Raw genomic sequence first — 12,795 nt, 5'->3', positions numbered from 1 at the left:
AATTCTGCATAGAAACCAATGAGCTTCCAGGTTTTATTACCAAACCTTAATTGAACAAGCTGGGGTAAGAAGCTCATTGGTGAAGTGAGCCTGATTTTGCACTTTAAGGCTTTAGTAAATAAACCATGTTGTGTACTTAAAAGTGGGGTATGCCTGTAGTGAGTGTACAGCTTGTATAACAGTGTAAATTTGTTGTCCCTTCAAAATAACACACAGCCATTAAGGTCTAAACTGCTGGAAACTAAAGTGAGTATACCCCTAAGTGAAAATGTCCAAATTGGGCCCAATTAGCCATTTTCCCTCCCTGGTGTTATGTGACTCGTTAGTGTTACAAGGTCTCAGGTGTGAATGGGGAGCAGGTGTAAATGGCAATTTGGTGTTATCGCTCTCGCTCTCTCATACTGGTCACTGGAAGTTCAACATGGCACCTTATGGCAAAGAAGTCTCTGAGGATCTGAAAAAAATAATTGTTGCTCTACATAAAGATGGCCTAGGCTATAAGAAGATTGCCAAGACCCTGAAACTGAGCTGCAGCACGGTGTCCAAGACTATACAGTGGTTTATCAGGACAGGTTCCACTCAGAACAGGCCTCGCCATGGTCGACCAAAGAAGTTGAGTGCACATGCTCAGCGTCATATTCAGAGGTTGTATTTGGGAAATAGACATATGAGTTCTGCCAGCATTGCTGCAGAGGTTGAAGGGGTGGGGGGGTCAGCTTGTCAGTGCTCAGACCATATGCCACACACTGCATAAAATTGGTCTGCATGGCTGTCATCCCTCTTCTAAAGATGATGCACAAGAAAGAAGTAAGCAATTTGCTGAAGACAAGCAGACTAAGCACATGAATTACTGGAACCATGTCCTGTGGTCTGATGAGACCAAGATAAACGTATTTGGTTCAGATGGTGTCAAGCGTGTGTGGCGGCAACCAGGTGAGGAGTACAAAGACAAGTGTCTCATGTGTGTCTTGCCTACAGTCACGCATGGTGGGGGGGGAGTGTCATGGTCTGGGGCTGCATGAGTGCTACCGGCACTGGGGAGCTACAGTTCATTGAGGGAACCATGTATTCCAACATAATAACGACCCCAAACACACCTCCAAGAAGACCACTGAGTTGCTAAATAAGCTGAGGGTAAAGGTGATGGACTGACCAAGAATGTCACCAGACCTAAACCCTATTGCGCATCTGTGGGGCATCCTCAAACAGAAGGTGGAGGAGCGCAAGGTTCTCTAACATCCACCAGCTCCGTGATGTCATCATGGAGGAATGGAAGAGGACTCCAGAGGAAACCTGTAAAGCTCTGGTAAACTCCATACCCAAGAGGCTTAAGGCAGTGCTGGAAAATAATGGTGACCACACAAAATATTGACACTTTGGACGAAATGTTGACATTTTCTCTTAGGGGTGTACCCACTTTTGTTGCCAGCAGTTTAGACATTAATGTCTGTATGTTGAGTTATTATGAGGGGACAGCAAATTTACACTGTTATACAAGCTGTACTCTCACTACATTATAGCAAAATGTAATTTCTTCAGTGTTGTCACATGAAAAGATAGAATAAAATATTTACAAAAATGTGAGGGGTGTACTTACTTTTGTGAGATCCTGTAGGTTGGAACTATACACAGAGCTTTACTTTACTAGTAAAAAAAACAAAGAGAGAAAGTACAATGAGACAATACCGGCACAACACAGGACATTACAGCAAGAATAAAAGTCCATATATTTATTGCATCAATTAAAAAGAGAAGACAACCCCCAATTAGGGGAAATTCCCAAGTTGGTTTGGAAATCAACACCTCAAAATGTATTGTATAGTAATGATGCAAAAAGTGTAATAAAGGTGTGCTCTTCCAAATCCAACCGTCAACAGGTTTCATAGTAGGCTTCCACAGAACAGTTGGGTGATATCTGGCAGCACATGGTGATTACCCCTCATCCAGCGATGTATACATTAGTTCATTTGGTAGGTCATAATCTACTAAAACAGTTGTTCTCAACCTTTTAGTGCCGTGACCCCTTAATATAAAATTTCCAAAGTTGTGGGGACCCCTAATAGTAAAATTATTTTCGTAGCGTGGGTTGTCAGCACCCAAGGCAAGACAAGTAATTTGCGCCCCTAACCCATGGAAATGTAGAGCTCCCTGAGTCCCCTCCACTCGTACAGTATTAAAACCTCATATGGTACATTTTAGGATGTACCTCTCTTTCTCTTTGTTCTTTCCCTTTTATCTCTCACTATCCTAATTTCTTCTTTTTTTTCCCCATCCCTCTCTCTAGGCGTCTTTGTTTTTTCTCTTATTCTTTCTCTCCCTTTTTCTTTCCTCTCCCTTCCATGTATTCTCTATTTTTATTATTTCTCTTACTCCTTGGTGGGGGGAATGGGATGAGTGGTGGGGGGAGTTCTGATCAGCCAACTTAGGTGCTCTTGATCAAGGTCATCTGCTGATCTGAGAACTGTAGTGGGGACTTTTAATGGCAACTATAATCACAGGTAGTGTTACCTCCAGCCCCTCCGACCTCACAATCCTCACCAGTCAGCTGACCTCTAGTCTCTGCCCCCAGCCATGCCCAGGGCTGGACTGGGACAAAAATTTGGCCCTGGACTTCATCCAGACTGGCCCACAAACCCCGCACCCCCTGCCCCCCGGCCACCCAAGCCCCCTCTCCCCCTTCACAAGCCACTAGCCGTTCTACTTTATTAGAGTAGAACGGCTGGTACTGGTATTCTTATAGGCAGTACCAGTGGGGAAGCTAGACATGATTTCACCCGGGGCAAGGAATCAGTTTGGTGCTCCCCCTTATGGGACATAGCTGTTAAGTCCGCTGTCTGTCCCCTCCCCCATGCTCCTCTGTCGCCCCCCCTGCACCTCTGGTCCTCCCCCTGCTTCTCTGTTCCCCCCAGGTGAGCGCTGCGGGGAGGGAGAGGAGGTGAGCGATGCGGGAAGCGAGAGACAGCGGAGGGGGGCAGCGGTCCGCTGTCACTGAAGCCGGCCCACTGAGCCATCGGCGCACCGGGAAACTCCCTGTAGTCCCAATGGCCAGTCCATCCCTGGCCATGCCTTTAACTGAATGGGCGGCTGTGAAGAGTCTGAGTGGGGGGCCATGGGCTCCAGGAACAGCCCAACTTGGTGTGGCTATAGGCTCCAGAGACAGCCCTGTTGGCCAGCCGCAAAAAGGCTGGGAGAGTGGTGCAGGCTTCAGGAACAGCCCAGGATTTGGTGACCCCTGGCAAATCATCATTTGACCCCTGAGGGGGTCCCGACCCCCAGGTTGAGAACCACTGTACTAAAACATCATTACATTGAATGTTGATTCATGCAAAATTGGTTGTAGGGTAGATTTAAAATTTAGGGGAGGTTTACTAGAACTGGAGCATGCAAAATCTGGTTTATCTCTGCCTAGGATCCAATCAGCTTCCAGGTTTTAGTGTCAAAGCTTAATTAAATAAGCTGAAGTAAGAAGCTGATTGGCTATGGTGCACAGCTGCACCAGATTCACAGAGTGCTCCAGTTTTAGTAAATCTCCTTATCTTGGCAGGCATAAATTTTATGGGTAGTTTTGCCCATAATGATATAACCTATGATCAACCACATTTATTGCCAAGTCACTTTATTAATATCCTGTTCTACCATACTTTATTCCGTAGTTTATGGAATAAAATCAGGATCTGTAAGTATAGGTTAGGCACTATATTACAGGTGTATATGTACTTCTTACTGGCAATATGGAGTGTTTGACTCATATTTATTTAAAGGTACTAGCCTATTAGTTACAGAGTTCCATATCCTCTTGGGGGTAGTGGTTCCTATGGGCCCCTATGTCCGCCCAAAAGACTAAGGCTCCATTCACACCTAGGCAGACAAATTCTCTGCGTTTTGTCGCTGCAAATCGCAGTACAAATAGCGGCGTTTTGTACCGCGATTTGCGGCGACAAAACGCCGGTATTGTCCGCCTAGATGTGCCCCAGATTGACCCCCTCTATGGAGATGCTTCCCATCTCCTAGCCGAACGCCGAAAGCCTCCTGAAAAAAAGGTCCGGGACCTTTTTTCAGGCGGCAGGCGTCCGGCGTTCAGCGTGGAGATGTGAACCATCTCCATAGAGGGACATGTGTTTTCATCCCTCTGGCGGCAGCGGCGTAGCACTACAGGCGTAAAAACGCCTAGGTGTGAATGGGGGCTAAGTCTCCATTCACATCTAGGCGACAAAACGCCCGACGCCGGACGCTTGTGCCGCTAGAGAGGGAAATTCCCATTGCTGTCTATGGAGATGGTTCACATCTCATAGACACCGTACGCCTGTCACCTGAAAAAAAGTCCCGGACCCTTTTTTTCAGGCGACATTGGCGTTCGCCCATTGACAGCAATGGGAAGAATAAAAAAAAAATAAAAAAATACACTATCCGTGGCAAAATACGCCGCGTACGCGGCGTTGCTTGTCGCGGAGATGTGAATGGAGCCTTATATATGCACAGCTTTTTGCCGTACTGCCACATTGGGTGATTTTATGTGACTGCTACTAATGATTTTTGACTAATATTTACATATCCAACTAACCTGAGTCTACTACAAAATGTGAAAATGTGTTGATGGTGGGATTTGGAAAAGCACACCTGCAATGTATTATGCTTTATGCATTATTACCAGGGCTGTCTTAATGAGAGGGCACACCTGGGCACTGCCCAGGGGCCCCACCTGCATGGGAGGCCCCTGCACTTTCCCCAAAGCAGCTGGTCCTTGAGCCCACACTGCCCTGAAATTGGGGGCCCCATGATGGCACTGAGAGTGATAGATGCAAAGGGGAGGCAGGCTGCCTCCTACCTACTTAATGTCTGTTTACCTGCACTGTCACCATTGTAGGGGCCCAAGAGCATTACTTTGCCCAGGGGCCCATGATGCTATTAAGACGGCCCTGATTATTACTATACAATTGATTTTTATTTTTTGTTGATTTCCAATCCAGCTTGGGTAGAATGTCAACATTTCCCCTAATTGGCGTCTGTCGTCTTTTGTAATGTGATTTTAATTAATGCAATAAACTAAATGGATTTTTTTATTATTGCTTTATTTTCTCATGTTGTGCCAGTAAAGTCCACCCTTTTTTGAACAAGTATTTTCCTGTTGTTCTATGTTTTTGACTATTGACTAGGATGTGGCACAGTGGGAGTCGCAGGTTTTACATATGTAGCAAGATCCCAGGCCTCTTTTAGTTTAATGAGAACCTCCATAGCCAAGAGCTGCTGACATCCTTCAGTATAGAGTGGGTTGAAAGGCATAGTGGGTATAATGCAAGATAGATTCATGGGCGCTAGACACTTCTTGAATGCAAAGAGATTTTATTTCTCTTGAACAGAACTTCGGGAGAGAGGGTGAGGGCCAGGACACCCTTAGGTAGTTGCAATGTTAATAAGCAGACTCCGAGACTTCTACAGGTAGACAGCCAAGCAGGGAAAGGCATCCAGCAATACACCACAGCTGCATGTGGAGGACTGCTGTCTCCTAGGGCAACAGTCTTAGAACAATTCCTAACGCAAGTTATAACAAACTCCTTTACTTTTTCTACAGTCACTTCTTATATGCTTTGCTTTTGGCTACGAGTTGTCATCTGGCCCATACGATACGGGCAATCCCATAGGGGGAATGCATCAGAGCGAAATGGAACTGCTCATCATTAGACAGTTTTACTGAATAATGCAGAGTGATAACCTCTAGGCTACAGGCTGTCAAGGAAGGCAGTTTGCCCATCAGCAACAATGGCAGTGGAATTCAGGTCCAGCGCGTGCATTATCGCGCGCGGCGCGATCGCGCGCGCGGTGACGGCACTTGGCGCCAAAACACCCTATTTAAAGAAGCCAGGTCCCCCTCTGTCTTGCTGTCCAGTCTACAGCGTATCCTGAAGATTCCTGTACCTTTATACCCGTTTGCTTCTGGTTACCTGATCAGGCTTTCCCTGACCACTCCAGCTTACTGCCTGCCCCTGATCCCGGCTACGTCTGACCATCGCTCCTGCTTTCCCTTTTGCTCTGATCTCTGCCCGCCTGTTGTACTGACCCGACCTGGACATTGACTACCCTTTGGATTCTGCCTTGGCTCCTGATCCGCCCGCCAGTGTTTGACCCGGTCTGCTTCACCCTGCTTGTCTCCTGCTCCACGAGTATCCGCATCCAGCCTACTACTCCAGTTACCAGCCAGGCGCTTGTGTCCCTCTGAACGCTTGACCCCTGTCTACTCTACCAGGGGCTCCTGAGTCAGAGGCTTACGAGAGGCCGCTCCCTGCACGTTGGGCTCCGCTACCAGGTATGTGACACAGGCACGTAATTATAAATCTGAATACATAGATAAAGCTATTAATGTAGCCAAAAACAAGGACAGAAATTCCCTCTTGAGATTTAAACGTAAGAAGAGCAAAACAATTATTAAAGAGAAGTCAGTTACATATGTAACAAACTACTCACGAGAATATAATTCGGTCAATAATAGAAAAATAATCACTCTACTATTGACGGCGGCACGATAGCTCTGTTGTTCTGAGAGGATGTCATATGACGTCCTCATCTTGCAGAGCCACTAGTGCATGGGTGCTCAACCTGTGGCTCTCCAGCTGTTGCAAAACTACAATTCCCATAATGCCTCAGCCTTTGGGAGACATGCTTGTACCTGTCAGCGGCTTGCAATGCCTCATGGGAATTGTAGTTCCGCAACAGCTGGAGAGCCACAGGTTGAGCACCCATGCGATCTCTGTGTGTAAACACAGAGATCCACGTCCTGTCAGGGAGAGGAGACCGTTGCTGTGTCCCTTGTACATAGGGACACAGATCGGTCTCCTCCCCCAGTCAGTCCCCTTCCCCCACAGTTAGAATCACTAGTAGGGAACACATTTAACCCCTTCCTTGCCAGTCACATTTATACAGTAATCAGTACATATTTATAGCACTGCTCGCTGTATAAATGTGAATGGTCCCAAAAATGTGTCAAAAGTGTCCGTTGTGGCCGCCATAATGTGGCAGTCCCAATAAAAATTGCAGATTGCCGCCATTACTAGTAAAAAAAAAAAAAATTAAAAAAATCATAATTATGTCCCCTATTTTGTAGGCACTATGGCCCAGATTCACAAAAGAGATACGACGGAGTATCTCAGATACGACGGAGTATCTCTCAGAGTATTTATGCGACTGATTCATAGAATCAGTTATGCATAGATAGCCCTTAGATCCGACAGGTGTAATTGTTTTACACTGTCGGATCTTAGGATGCAATACTGCGGCCGCCGCTGGGGGGAGTTTGCGTCGTAATCCAGCGTCGGGTATGCAAATTAGGAGTTACGGCGATCCACGGCGGTTTTTCGCGTTCGCTACGTCGCTGCTAGTCTAGTTTCCCGTCGCAAAGTTAGTCGTCGTTTTTGGTGCCCTAACTTTACACAGCACACGTATGTGCTGTATAAAGTATGGCCGTCGTTCCCGCGTCGAAATTCAAAATTTTTTCCTTCTTGCGTAAGACGTCCGGGAATACGAAAGTACGCTACGCACTTCGCCGTTCGAAAAAATGACGTCACTTCGCGCAAAGCACGGCGGGAAATTCAAAAGGGAGCATGCGCAGTAGGTCCGGCGCGGGAGCGCGCCTAATTTAAATGACACTCTCCCCTTTGAATTACGCGGGCTTATGCCGGAGGCCGCCGGCGTAAGTTTTCATTGCAAGTGCTTTGTGAATCAGGCACTTGCGATGAAAACTTGCGGCGTTGTAACGTATCTACGATACGTTACGCCGCCGCACTTCTACGTGAATCTGGCCCTATAACTTTTGCGCAAACCAGTCACTATACGCTTATTGCGATTTTTTTTTTTTTACCTAAAATATGTAGAAGAATACGTATCGGCCTAAACTGAGAAAAATTAATTAAAAAAAAAAAAAATTGGGATATATATTATAGCAAAAAGTAAAAAATATTGAGTTTTTTTTTCAAAATTGTCGCTCTTTTTTTTTGTTTATAGCACAAAAAATAAAAACCGCAGAGGTGATCAAATACCACCAAAAGAAAGCTCTATTTGTGGGAAAAAAAGGACGTCAATTTTGTTTGGCCACGTCGCAGGACCGCGCAATTGTCAGTTAAAGCGACGCAGTGCCGGAAGCTGAAATTCCGCCTGGGCAGGAAGGGGGTATATGTGCCCAGTAAGCAAGTGCTTAAACATCTCCCTATTCTGTCAACAGATCAGGAACTCACAGATGTCATTCAAGCTGGATGTAGCTTTTCTAGTAGATGTGCCAATACTCTAGGAGATATTTTATCTCCTAGTATGTTCCAATCAGGAGGCAATAAAAGAAACTTAGCTAAGTACAATGGGATCATATGTCTGTGGGAATAATACTTGTCGTTTTTGTGACAAGCACTCTAAAAAAAAACGAAATAAATATTATCCTGTGTTCTACAGGTAGGACATTTATCATATGTGATTTTATCAATTGTGGAAAAAAACATGTAGTGTATTCAGTAGAATGCACTTCCTGTCATCTGCAGTATGTAGGATGCACCACAAGATCTTTGAGTACTAGAATTGGAGAACATGGTGCATCCTATACTTCTGATAAAGGACTGTCTAATGTGTCTTAACATTTCAAACACCAACACTCAGGCAACATGTCAACATTTATCTTTTACGGTTTAGAGAAAGTTTAAAATCTGCCGCAGGGAGGAGACCTGCATCGCAGCCTCCTCGAATGAGAAGATGTGGTGGATTTTGAATTTAAACCTGAGATATGGGCAGGGCTGTCTTAATGAGAGGGTACACCTGGGCACTGCACAGGGGCCCCAGCTGTATGGGGGGGGCCCTGCACTTTCCTCAAAGCAGATGGTCCTTGAGCCCACGCTTCCCCAAAATTGGGGGCCCCATGATGGCACTGAGAGTGATAGATGCAAAGGAGAGGCAGTCTGCCTCCTACCTACGTAATGTCTGTTTACCTGCACTGTCATTATTGTAAGGGCCCCAGAGCATTACTTTGCCCAGGGGCCCATGATGCATTAAGATGGCCCTGGATATGGGTAAAGTAATTATTCCTGCGCTACAGTGGAAACTGTGTGTGCAGAGGGTAAAGGTGCGGCAACTACCGTATGGGCCAACCACTACACACAGTGAGACATGGAAAAAATAAAGAGATGGTGTTGCGCTCCAATAGCATAGAATGGTGTATTTGGTAAAATGTATAAATAACCAGAATAGTATAATTGATAAATGAATGTGCAAATATGCAAATAGACTGATTGAAAGATAAAAATCGCTATAAATGCTAAGATAAGGTACATTCAAAGGTGAACTGAATGAATGTGAAAACAGTGCAGATAAGGTGACTCAGGTGCATAAAAAAATCACAACGTAAAGATAATAATATATGCAGTCGCAGAAGAAATCGCAGGATGGTGTTATGCTCCAATCAAAATGAATGACTGGACATAACTGATATACAACAATGATAAATGAATAAAACAGTGAACTGAATAAGAGTGCAAATATATACAAATAGGTGACTGTATAATGTAAGTAAAATCACATCATATGAATGGTGGATGGAACCGCAAGATTGTCCAATTGTTACAAAGTGTAAATGGTGCAACTGCGACTCAGACAAAGAGGTGAAGAAATTGCAAGGTGCAAGTAGAGTGCTGGAAATAGCAGAAATAGAATCGCAGCATAAAGATAATATACCTCTTGAACCTGAGATATAATGTAGATCTTTTCCATGGGTAATAAACAACAGCATAACTGTTAGCTGGATTCAGAGAGAGTTACGCCGGCGTATCAGTAGATACGCCAACGTAACTCGTAATCTGCGCCGTCATAAGTTTAAGTGTATTCTCAAACTGAGATACACTTAAACCTAGCTAAGATACGACAGCCTGTGCCGTCGTATCTAATGCCTAGTACACACGAGAGGATTTATCCGCGGAAACGGTCCGTAGGACTGTTTCCGCGGATAAATCCTCTGGCGGATTTTGATCTGATGGTTGTACTAACCATCAGATCAAAATCCGCGCGGAAATCCCTCCGTGGTGACGTGTCGCGCCGTCGCCGCGATGCTGAAATATAAGGACTTCCACGCATGCGTCGAATCATTACGACGCATGCGAGGGAGGGAATCGGACGGATTGATCCGCTGAGTCTGTACAGACCAGCGGATCAATCCGCTTGACTGGATTCCAGCGGATAGATTTCTTAGCATGCTAAGAAATTTTGATCCGCTGGAAATCTATCCCCGGGGAAAAATATCCGCTGGATCGTACACACCAGCGGATCTATCCGCTGAAACCAGTCCGCGGATAAATTCCAGCGGATAGATCCTCTCGTGTGTACGGGGCCTTAGAGTGCAATTTTTCCGCTGGCCTCAAGGTGGCGCTTCCGTTGAGTTCGGCTTAGAATATGTAAATGTCTAAATACGCCGATTCACGAACATACGTGCGCCCGTCGCAGTAAAGATATGCTGTTTACGTAAGGCGTTTTCCGGCGTAAAGTTAGTCGAAACAAATAGCTGGACTAGTCAATGTTAAGTATGGCCGTCGTTCCCGCGTCGAAATTTGAAAATTTTACGTCGTTTGCGTAAGTCGTCTGTGAATGGGGCTGGACGTCATTTACGTTCACGTCGAAACCAATACGTCCTTGCGGCGTACTTTGGAGCAATGCACACTGGGATATGTACACGGACGGCGCATGCGCCGTTCGTAAAAAACGTCAATCACGTCGGGTCACCAATCATTTACATAAAACACGCCCCCCCATCCTCATTTGAATTAGGCGCGCTTACGCTGGCCACATTTACGCTACGCCGCCGTAAGTTAGGAGGCAAGTGCTTTGTGAATACAGTACTTGCCTATCTAACTTACGGCGGCGTAGCGTAAATACGATACGCTACGCCGCCTTAAAGATGCGGCGTCCTACCTGAATCTAGCTATATATATTTTTAGAGTGATTTTTTGTGTAGAGGGATGTGTATAATTTTTATGAATTAATATTATTATATGTTTTTTTTTCTCTACGGATCCATTTTTCATCTTTTTCTTCCTATTCTTTATTTTTAAATGTTTCTTTCTACACTATTTCGTTACAATATGTGTTGCACCTCCTAAAAAAATCATACAGCGATGCTTCTTGTTTGTCTTGATTAATGACATCATTCAATTAACTAAATTGATTGGAGGAGGTGCTTTGGCACTATCTATCGTGTATGTATGTGTGTGTATGTATATATATATATATATATATATATATATATATATATATATATATATATATATATATATTTAAACTTGGTTATGATATAATAAAGATCACAGATGAATTATCCAGTAGTGCCGGCTCTTCCATTGGTGTTCTTCAAGCTTTATTTTTTGTAAGAGGGACATGTTGAGCTTTAGAGCACCTGGAGTTGGATGTTCCGTCTTACACCTGCTACTTGTTACCTGAATATAATAGTTCAGATTGGTGTTCATTATGATTTTCTAGGTCCACATCTTACCTGGTGGTCCACAGATCTTTATATATTAGCGTTGACTGATGCTCAGGGCACTCTCTTGCTCTCTCTGCTGTGCTAACCTCCTGCTGGGTGAAAATGTGGACTGCTGACAGAACACTATAAAAGGAACAAATGCTGTTTGTTTTGGGAAACCCAGTAGGGTGTATCCTGTCTGTCAGGGGCTGGATGAGCAGATGTTCTGGTTGTTGTTTTTTTAGGCTATAAACTTGCTGTACAGCTGCTGGTGTGCACTAAAGAACACAGTGTATATGCCTCGCTTACTTTTTTTGTAAAAAAAATAAAAAAATACACACTTTTTATTGAAATATTACATTTATATTTGACACAGCTGTGTTGTAATGTGGTGGTTTGCATTGTTACAGGCTGCTCTGAAAAATTATATTGTATGCAGTGTTTATTTTCAATGCACACTATCGCAACATTGTATTAAAAACTAACAGCATGGGAAACAAGGCATTCTTTCTTGTCTGTGTTGGGGATATAAGTGGAGGCACAGCCCAAAAACATCTGGTGTGAAGGAGCCCTAGCACCCTGCTGCCTCTCCAGCCTTAAAGTATGCAAACCTTAAAGCAGAACTTCAGTAATTTTTTTCAACTTTCCACCTCTTAAAGTGGAGGTCCCTTAATTTTTTTTTTTAAAAGCCAACAGTTACAAATACTGCAGCTGCTGACCTTTAATAAATGGACACTTACCTGTCCTGGGTGCCCACGATGTCGGCAGCAGAAGACGAGCAATCGCTCATCTCTCTGCTGCCCCCGTCGCCATCCTCGGTGAGGGGAACAGGAAGTAAGGCCTTGCGGCTTCACTGCCCGGTTCCCAACTGCGCATGCGCGAATAGCGCGGCCCGTTCACAATGGTCCCCACTGTCTCCTGGGAACAGTGTGTTTCCCAGAAGGCAGCAGGGGGGGGGGGGCAGGAAGTGGAGTGACTCCCACGGGAGTCTCTCACAGAAGTGGGTGCAAATACCCGTGGAACTCAGCTTTAAATCCTCTGGCCTTGTTATTTTAACTTGGGATAGTAAACCATTGTTACTAGGGTTGTCCCGATACTAGTATCGGTATCAGGACCAATACTGAGCATTTGCGCGAGTACTTGTACTCGCGCAAATGCTCCCGATGCCTGACCCGATACTTTTTTTTTTCCCCGAAAGCTGGTGGAGAGGGGGTGGAGTGCGGGTGGAGAGGGGGCAGAGAGCGGAGCAGAGCAGTCCTCGTGTGGAGGAGAGGAGAGCTGCTGCTGCTGCCGCCTAGTCCCCTAAGACAAAGCCAAGCCCC

The sequence above is a fragment of the Rana temporaria genome, chromosome 5, assembly GCF_905171775.1.
Source record: "Rana temporaria chromosome 5, aRanTem1.1, whole genome shotgun sequence".
Lineage (NCBI taxonomy): Eukaryota > Metazoa > Chordata > Amphibia > Anura > Ranidae > Rana > Rana temporaria.
The sequence above is the reverse complement of the archived record's forward strand: the minus strand, read 5'-3'. Positions refer to the sequence as shown.